The sequence below is a fragment of the Ovis canadensis genome, chromosome 4 (assembly GCF_042477335.2).
Source record: "Ovis canadensis isolate MfBH-ARS-UI-01 breed Bighorn chromosome 4, ARS-UI_OviCan_v2, whole genome shotgun sequence".
NCBI classification, from domain to species: domain Eukaryota; kingdom Metazoa; phylum Chordata; class Mammalia; order Artiodactyla; family Bovidae; genus Ovis; species Ovis canadensis.
Window position 1 is genome coordinate 28,448,365 of NC_091248.1, and position 9,494 is coordinate 28,457,858.

At 41.6% G+C, this 9,494-nt stretch overlaps 1 long non-coding RNA gene across 1 annotated transcript; it reads left to right on the forward strand.

Moving 5' to 3' along the window:
- Positions 1-5,058: 5,058 nt before the first annotated feature.
- LOC138439156 (uncharacterized) lies at positions 5,059-5,714 on the forward strand. Its single transcript, XR_011256589.1, has 3 exons — positions 5,059-5,159; positions 5,238-5,328; positions 5,560-5,714. It is a non-coding gene; the product is annotated as an uncharacterized lncRNA (long non-coding RNA).
- Positions 5,715-9,494: the final 3,780 nt, after the last annotated feature.

Below are 9,494 nucleotides of genomic sequence, written 5' to 3' on the forward strand. Positions count from 1 at the left end.
AAAAAAACCTGTTGATAGCACATGTGATTAAGTTCCTCATTCAAGTATATTGACAGATGGCAGAAAAGAGAAGAAAGGGTAGAGATGACAGAGAGAGGTAGGATGGTGTAACCAAATACAAAACCATCTGGATTCTGTCCCTCTGTGACCTAGTGTTTGTGTTTAAGTTAAACCTTTTGTATCATCACCTGACTGAATCTCTAATCTAAAGCATTCTTTCGGTAAGCAGGGAGCACCAAAGTATTCTTTGAGGAAATTATACAGTTCATCTATATAAAGGTTAAGTCAATGAAATTATTAAAATGAAAGAACAGGATTCAAAAGCTTAACCTCCAAGAATGCCATCATGCCTGGCAAACAGGGAGCTTACAATATGCCCAATGTGAAACATCCACAGAATACAAACCCAACAATATGCTTTGTGTTACTTTCTAATAAATGTTGATGGCGAAAGTGTTTATAACTTGAAAAGCAGGGAGGGTGGGGAAGGGGGATTCAGCAGCTTGCCACATGGAAATATATCTCCTGTCGATTCCAGGAAAATGTCAAGTCAGTACATACTGCTCCAGGACTCTTGGTCTTCACTTCTGCATCAGTTAAGTGGCAGTGGTGTTTCTGGCATAAAGAGCTGCATTCATAATGGTTGATAGCCAATGGTTCAATAAGAATTCCAGGCCCACAAGTTTCAATCAATGCAACACAGTCATTTTGCAGCTGTATAAATTAAGATACGTGGAATAAACATCTTGCTTCAAAACAAGTTAGAAGTCAGCAATATGTTTGAAATCTAGCTTGAGTATTTTCTATTTACCTTCTCTGGACTGACTGGATTGTGGAGCTTAATTTTGATTCCATTGTTTCAATGATGGCTATATAGAATCAGTTCTCACTTCCAAAGCTCCAAAAGAATTGTGGAACTCTCCCTACATCTTATCACCAGCTTTTACCCATCATAATTAGGCTCTAACTGATATCATTAAAGACTTCCCTGGTGGTTCAGCTGGTAAAGAATCAGCCTGCAATGCAGGAGACCTGGGTTTGATCCCTGGGTTGGGAATATCCTCTGGAGAAGGGAACAGCGACCCACTCCAGTATTCTGGCCTGGAGAATTAAGGACATCATTAAGGACTTTACTAGATCTAAATCACTGCAGATGGTGACTGCAGCCATGAAATTAAAAGACACTTACTCCTTGGAAGGAAAGTTATGACCAACCTAGATAGCATGTTCGAAAGCAGAGACATTACTTTGCCGACTAAGGTCTGTCTAGTCAAGGCTATGGTTTTTCCTGTGGTCATGTATGGATGTGAGAGTTGGACTGTGAAGAAGGCTGAGTACCAAAGAATTGATGCTTTTGAACTGTGGTGTTGGAGAAGACTCTTGAGAGTCCCTTGGACTGCAAGGAGATCCAACCAGTCCATTCTGAAGGAGATCAGCCCTGGGATTTCTTTGGAAGTAATGATGCTAAAGCTGAAGCTCCAGTACTTTGGCCACCTCATAAGAAGAGTTGACTCATTGGAAAAGACTGTGATGCTGGGAGGGATTGGGGGCAAGAGGAGAAGGGGATGACCGAGGATGAGATGGCTGGATGGCATCATGGACTCGATGGATGTGAGTCTGAGTGAACTCCGGGAGATGGTGATGGACAGGGAGACCTGGCATGCTGCGATTCATGGGGTCGCAAAGAGTTGGACACAACTGAGCAACTGAACTGAACTGAGAGGTGAAAAGGCTGAACAAAGACAGATCCCACCCATGAGGACTTAATTTAATGAAGGGAGGGAAACCCCTCAAAGCAGATAATTTCAACTCAATGAAGCTAAAAAATAAGATAAAGGTACTGAGTGCAGCAGGAAGCACCAAGCCCAACCTGGGAGTCCAAAAAGAAGGCTTCCAATAGGGGATAGTGCCCTAAAATGAATTATAAAGAGTAATAACGATTTCACCAATTGAAGAAATGAGGAAAGGGCATCCCAGCTTGGAAAACTGCATGAGCAAAACCAGGAGGCAGGAATATGCTGGGAAAACATGCTCTGGGGATAGAGAGCAGAACTAATCTGAAAACTATAATCCATGACTAGTGCTAAATGGAAAAAAATTAACTATCTGGATAATACTGTTAAAAAGCTTTAAATTCACAGTGTACACTGAAGCTGAGAAACCTACTGCTATTATATGGTGCCCAGATCAGGAGGGAGAATTTGGTCCTAGAGCTATCTTTTATAAAAATGGATTTATTTTTAGAAAACCAAAACACTCCCTGTCTCCAGGTCAGTTATATAACTCATGTTGGTTCTCAGGTCAGTGCCCTCATCGAGTGAAACTTGCTTTGACTCCAGGTAAGACAAATAGAAACTCAATGGTCTCTCAAGTATAATTCCCTGAGAGTTATTTACTGAATATCTTGCACACCCAGCATTTCTTCCCAGGGCTTCTAGATAGTTACTTTGCACTTCTATCCCACAGTCACTTACTATGTGGGAAAAAAAAAGCTGGGCAGAAAACCAAGAATGATAACCTCTCTGCCCCAAGGTCACAACTCGGTGCCAAGTTATTGAATTCAGCAGACAACTACGCAAAAGTTTGGAGGGGAGAACTGCAGACCCACCTAGGTTTTAGTATTGAAGGGAAACACAGTAGGTGGGGAAAGGCAATTGTTTAAGAACCTCCAGCTTCATCCCCATTGAATTTTCATCCCTCTGGTTTCTGTGCTTTAATAGAGGTCCCTGGATGGTGCTCTATGACTTGGGCACTAGAGCAGTACAGGGTACCTTTTGTTCTCCAACTCAATATGAAAGACCAACAACAAGAACAGCAGGGCAATATCTAGTTAAGCTAACAAAGTAATGACTTCTCACTATCCCAAACTGAATTCTCAGGATAAACACTAACCCCCAAAGGCCATGCAACTCCATTAGCACCTTACACTCATTCCTTCCTCCTGTCCTCCATCTTGTGCGTCTAGGTGCAATAACACTTCCTCTTCTACAGGGTCAGACACCTGGTCCCCAAGGCCCTTTCTGGCCAAGACCAAGAAAACATTTTCAGTCTGCATTAGAGGCAGTGGTGAAATGGGCCCTGAGTCAGACTGCCTGAGTTTGAATACCAGCTGCATCACTTACCTGTGTGACCTTACGTAAATCTCTTGGCCTTTTTGTAGCTGTTTCATCTGTAGAATGGGAATAATAGTACTTAAACTGAGTACATGTATGTACTATATATTCAGTTCAATTCACTCAGTCGTGTCCAACTCTGCAGCCCCATGGACTGCAGCACACCAGGCTTCCCTGTCCATCACCAACTCCCAGGTCTTACTCAAGCTCATGTCCATAGAATCGGTGATGCCATCCAACCATCTCATCCTCTGTCGTCCCCTTCTCCTCCTGCCTTCAATCTTTCCCAGTACCATGGTCTTTTTCCAATGAGTCAGCTCTTCGCATCAGGTGGCCAAAGTATTGGAGATTCGCTTCAACATCAGTCCTTCCAATGAATATTCAGGACTGATTTCCTTTAGGATGGACTGGTTGGATCTCCTTTCAGTTCAAGAGACTCTCAAGAGTCTTTTCCAACACCACAGTTCAAAAGCATCAATTCTTCGGTGCTCAGCTTTCTTTATAGTCCAACTCTCACATCCATACATGACTACTGGAAAAACCATAGCTTTGACCAGATGGACCTTTGTCAGCAAAGTAATGTCTCTGCTTTTTAATATGCTGTCTAGTATAGAAGTGACAAATAGATTCAAGGGATTAGATGTGATAGACAGAGTGCCTGAAGAACTATGGACAGAGGTTTATGACATTGTACAGGAGACAGGGATCAAGACCATCCCCAAGAAAAAGAAGTGTAAAAAGGCAAAATGGTTGTCTGAGGCCTTATGAATAGCTGAGAGAAGAAGAGAAACAAAAAGCAAAGGAGGAAAGAAAAGATATACTCATTGGAACACAGAGTTCCAAAGAATAACAAGGAGATATAAGAAAGCCTTCCTCAGTGATCAGTGCAAAGAAATAGAGGAAAACAAGAGATTGGGAAAGACTAGAGATCTCTTCAAGAAAATCAGAAATGCCAAGGAAACATTTCATACAAAAATGGGCACAATAAAGGACAGAAATGGTCTGGACCTAACAGAAGCAGAAGATATTACAAAGATGTGGCAAGAATACATAGAAGAACTATACAAAAAAGATCTTCATGACCCAAATAACCACAGTGGTGTGCTCACTCACCTAGAGCCAGACATCCTGAAATGTGAAGTCAAGTGGGCCTCAGGAAGCATCACTATGAACAAAGCTAGTGGAGGTGATGGAATCCCAGTTGAGCTATTTCAAATTCTAAAAGATGATGCTGTACTCTCTCTATATATATATATATTTTTTTAAATTTGACCTATGTGTTATTAGTTTCATTCTGACAGCTTGGTGGAGAATACGATACAGAAAACACAAGTTAGACAGTATAACTATATATATTTATATATACTTCATATAAATGTATATGTTTATATATTTACAAATATAGCCTATGCATGTTCTCAGTTTATTCTAAGTACTATTATTCCCATTCTACAGATGAGGTGGCTCAGTGGTTCGGAATCCATCTGCCAATGCAGGAGACACAGGAGATACAGGAGACCCATGCTCAATCTCTGGGTTGGGAAGATCCCCTGGAGGAGGAAATGGCAACCCAATCCAGTATTCTTGCCTGGAGAATCCCATGGACAGAGGAGCCTATAAGATTGCATCCCATGGAGTTGCAAAGAGTCGGACACGACTGAGCACATATTTATCACTAACAGTATAATATTAGTAATCATTAGTAGTTATCTCTTTCCCATCTAGGACTCTAAGATTTTGAAGCCATATTTTTATATGAAAGACATAATTTTGCATTAACTCCGGTAACTGAAACAGTAGATGGTGTCACACCTCAACTGTGCGTCTTATACATAACTACAGGAAGTGGCATGATCTCTCACAGCCCGACAGTTCTGCAGTATACTGACCAAAATCTTACCTCAAAACTTTTCCCCAGGCTGCCCTCTCTGCCTAGAATGTTCTAGCTCCTGTCTCACTCCCACAGACTCTGAGATGGAAGTGATTCATGCTCAACAATATACAGCTCTCTACTCCCTCCTGAGCATTCCAGCTCTGTGTGCTTAGGTAAGGCTGTCAACTCAGACCCGGTCAATGGTCTGTTAACAGTGGAGAAAAGTACCATATAACCTTCCCACCTTTCAGTGGAGAATGTGGCAGCTGTGTGTGGAGATGGGATTCCATGTGATGGACCTGACTCACCAAGAATACAGCTGTCTCACGCAACATACTTTATGTAAGCAAAAGATAAACTCTTAAGTGTTCAGCTATGATGATCTGGGGACTACTTGTCACTACAGCTTAAGCCTGGCCCGTCTTGAATAATATATACCACTTACATCCCACCCCTACACCAACCTTACTTCCCCCACCCTTGACTCCTACCTCCCCATCCACCTGTATAAAGGTTCCTTGTCAATTTTCAGATCATGATTTACCTTCCTCAAACTCATCGTTTTTTAAGCAGGTCCCAGCATCACTTACTCAATGGATGTGAATTTGAGCAAATTCCAGGAGATAGTGGAGGACAGAGGAACCTGGTGTGCTGCAGTCCATGGTGTTAAAGAGTCAGATATGGCTTAGCAACTGAACAACAACAACTGTTACTATTTTCATTATTGAGCCCCGTTTTTCTTTAAAATTATTTCCTTCATAATTTGGAATTACATATTTACACAGTTGTCTACTTGTTTTTTCCTGGTCTCCACCACTAGACTGTAAAATATGCAAGGAATCTATAAGAATATATAAGTTTTACTTTCCACTAAAACAGTAAACTAGGGCTTAGAACACCACTAGGTCTTAGGACAGTGTTTTATTCTTTCTAAATAAATGAACATCAACCCATCAAAAGAAGTATATACAAAGTAGCAGGAATTTTGTTGTTTCATAATACGGACAATGGTATTACTGGAAGAAAGACAAAACCACTGGATTATGTGCCAGGCCAGGAATTTGTACAGAGACTTGACTACAAAAAGGCTTTGTACACACAAGAAACTCAAGGGCATTAAAAATTCACAGTTTAAAAGAAAAATCAGCAGAGAGTCACAGGTAACAACTGAAAAACAGAATCACTGTCAGTCTCTCTCCCATTCTAGTAACCTCGTCTAAAAGCAGCAGCCATCCTCTACAGCAGGAAGGAGCAGAGAAGGGTCACATAGAAGGCTCTGAATCTTCCAGAAGCCTAGGGACACAGTGTCTCACCCCACTCCCAGCAGATCACTTTGTTGATTATAAGAAGCACTTCTTTGCTATTCATGGGTATGGCAGAAAGAAGAAAGAAAAGGTAGAAAGGCAAGAAAAAAGGAAGAACATGAAGAAAAGGAGAAAGTAAGGAGGGAGGAAGGGAGGGATGGAGAAAGGAAAGGAAAAAAACAGAAAGAAAGGTAGAAAAAAAAAAAGCATTTCTATCTATAAGAGAGGAGATAATAGAAATTCTGGATCTTTCTTGAAGATAATTGTCTTCTGGCCTCTGAGGCAGACGACAAAGACCCGAGAGGAATCATGAATTCACAAGATTACTTCTCGAGTATTTCACTACACACTTTCACCTGAGATTCTTCTCTTCTGGGTCATCCATTTCTGCCATCACGTCTATACACAGAGAAAAGGACATGCACTACAACACTGGGTCAGGAAAACTAGCTACCTCTGTGCCTCTAGTCAGCACGCTTTTTATGTGGCCGTCCTTATAGCGGTTTTGTAACTGCTTGGTCTAGATAATACTTTATTAGGTAACAAAAAAAATCAGATACTATCACCTAAGCCCTACACCAGATATTATTTTGTAGTTATCCAGGACCCAGCTCTCTCCATATATAACACACCTTCCTAATAGCCTCCAGGCCTCCCCTTGGGGATAGTTTGAATGGTATGTAGTATCAGTGGGAGGTCACTAAGTGCCACCTCTCATTGCCAATTCCCATTTCAGGAAGTGGGGAGCTTGCTCCTTCCTCCACCAGCTCCCTGGTATACCCAGGGTCCAGGCAATCACATACCACTCCTGGGGTTGTAAATCCCAAGTGAGCGATAGAAAAGAAGAGCGCACAGGCCAAGGTCAAATTCATTGCAGCACTTGGGACCCAAGGACCAGGAAGCTACTGAGTTGAAGCCTTAACTCCTGATGCCAGAGAAGCCCTAACTCTTGTCACTTTCTCAGATTCCTGCTGCCCCTGGTATCCTGCCCAGTAAATTCCCCTTTGGCTTAAGATATTTAGGGTTAATCTCTGTTGCACACAACCAAAAATTCAAATCAGGGCTGTTATATATAGCTATATAGGCTGTAACTTTGTATAAAAGAACCTAGCAAAAGAAACCAGGAGAGCTGAAATCCAGCCTGTGTTCCACTTGCCAGGGGGCTGTATTCTACTGCAGGAAAGGGTAACATTTTCCAATTTCCACTGAGGTATTGTAGAGACAGGTAGTGGCCTTGCACCTGACTGATACATCCAAACTTACTTCAGTTATAAAAGAGGCCTAGAGACTAAGTCATTGACGTGTAAACTGTGATTACAATAATGCAATGATATTGCACTGGCCTATTCTGCTGCCCTTTTCTCTATCTACAGATTGAACTACCTATTTACTGCTGCAAAATTTGAAATGAGGAATGTTCTTGTAATGGTCCATCTTTCTATGACAAGGCCTAACACAATCATGGGTACCTGTAACTTGCCTCTAAGTATTAAAGGATCAGAATTTTAAGAATATGTACATATATCTAACATTCTGTGCTACGATGTAGTTTTTAATACTTAACCCTTCATATTCATCACCACTGGGAGGGGGGTGGGAAAGACTAGGAGAACTTGAGAACTTTATACATATCTCAATTTCCTACAAGTTAATTTCCCCAGTTTTACAGAGATCATGGAGAGGGAAAGATCAAATTATGCTGACAAAAGCTCCATTCTAATCTCTTTGATTTTTCCATCATTGTTTTATGTCTCCCACATGTCTTTTTTCTCCCAATTTGGATCACAAATTTATCTGGAGGGTCTGTGAGCTAGTAGGCACACCATGCCTAGCATGTGAATGGCATTTACTGTTGGAAAGGAAACTAGACCACCACCACTCCTTCCATTAGGAACCTAACAGTCACGTTCCCTTTCCTCTACAAAGTTTCCTTTTACCATGTGAAGTCCACCAGTCTTCCTTTCATGTTACTTTAAGACGCTGATCAAAATCTTTGTTCCTATTTCCCCTCCCCATAAAAGAAAATTAGATTTGTTTCCAGGCTTTAATCCTGCGAAGATAAAGTGAATCAGCTCTGTTTTCATTACTGTCCAGTCATCTCATCAGTCACTGAAGGGAATCACTAAAAGCAATCAGCGAACAAAGTCAACAGCCCTCAGCAGAGGGCCGGTGAGATGGTACTTTAACAGATCAAAATGAAGAAAAGGATGACAGTGCTTCACAGGCCTAAGAGGCCCAGTGCCACTCCTTAGGAAGCAGCCTTTAAATGAGATGGGAGATGAGTGAGAGAAGGGAATAATCTTTATTGTATAACAGTTCTCCTGATATCAAGCTTGTTAATGTAACAAAGAGCTAAATGGTTCATTCAGGCAGTTAGACTTGTCACTTCTTCCTACAATGACTCAGGATTTGGACTTTGAGACAAAGAACTTAACTATCCGTAGCTCCTGTTCTTCTCTAGCTATTTCCGTTGTCATGTTCAAAGATATCAGTTGGGGTTAAACAATTATAAGCACTAGAAACCAACTTTACTAACATAGGTTAATTAACATAGGTTTGGCTTCCCTGATGGCTCAGTGGTAAAGAGTCTACCTGCAACGCAGGAGCCACAGGAGACACAGATTCGATCCCTGGGTAGGGAAGATCCCCTGGGGCAGGAAATGGCAACCCACTCCAGTATTCTTGCCCAGAGAATCCCATGGGCAGAGGAGCCTGGTGGGCTACAGTCCATGGGGTCGCAAAGAATCTGACACAACTGAAGTGACTTAGCATGCAAGGGAATTTAATGAAAGGACATTAAAGTTATGAGAATCAAAGATAAGCCTGAAACGCCAGGCTTCAGAAGGATAGAATCTGGATGCTCTGTCAAGGAAAGGATCTCAGAAACAGGAACTATTCTGTGGTCAGGAGAGAATGAATTCTGACATCTTTGTCTCTCTCTGAGACAGAAGGTCCTAGGATAAAGAGTTTAACTGGCTTAGAACTGGCCGCATGTTTTCACCCATTTGCTTAGGACTGGATGGATGAATTTGATTTTTAGCCCTCTGAAGGTGGAGGAGTTGGGAGGAGAGATGGAGTAAGGAGGTGGTGGTGTTAATTACCTATAAAAAATCTGGATGTCATCAATACAAAGAGCAAGGTATCCTAGGTGTCAAGATGAAACCAATGTGCAACACAGTGTTAACACAGAAATTATTTTAACCC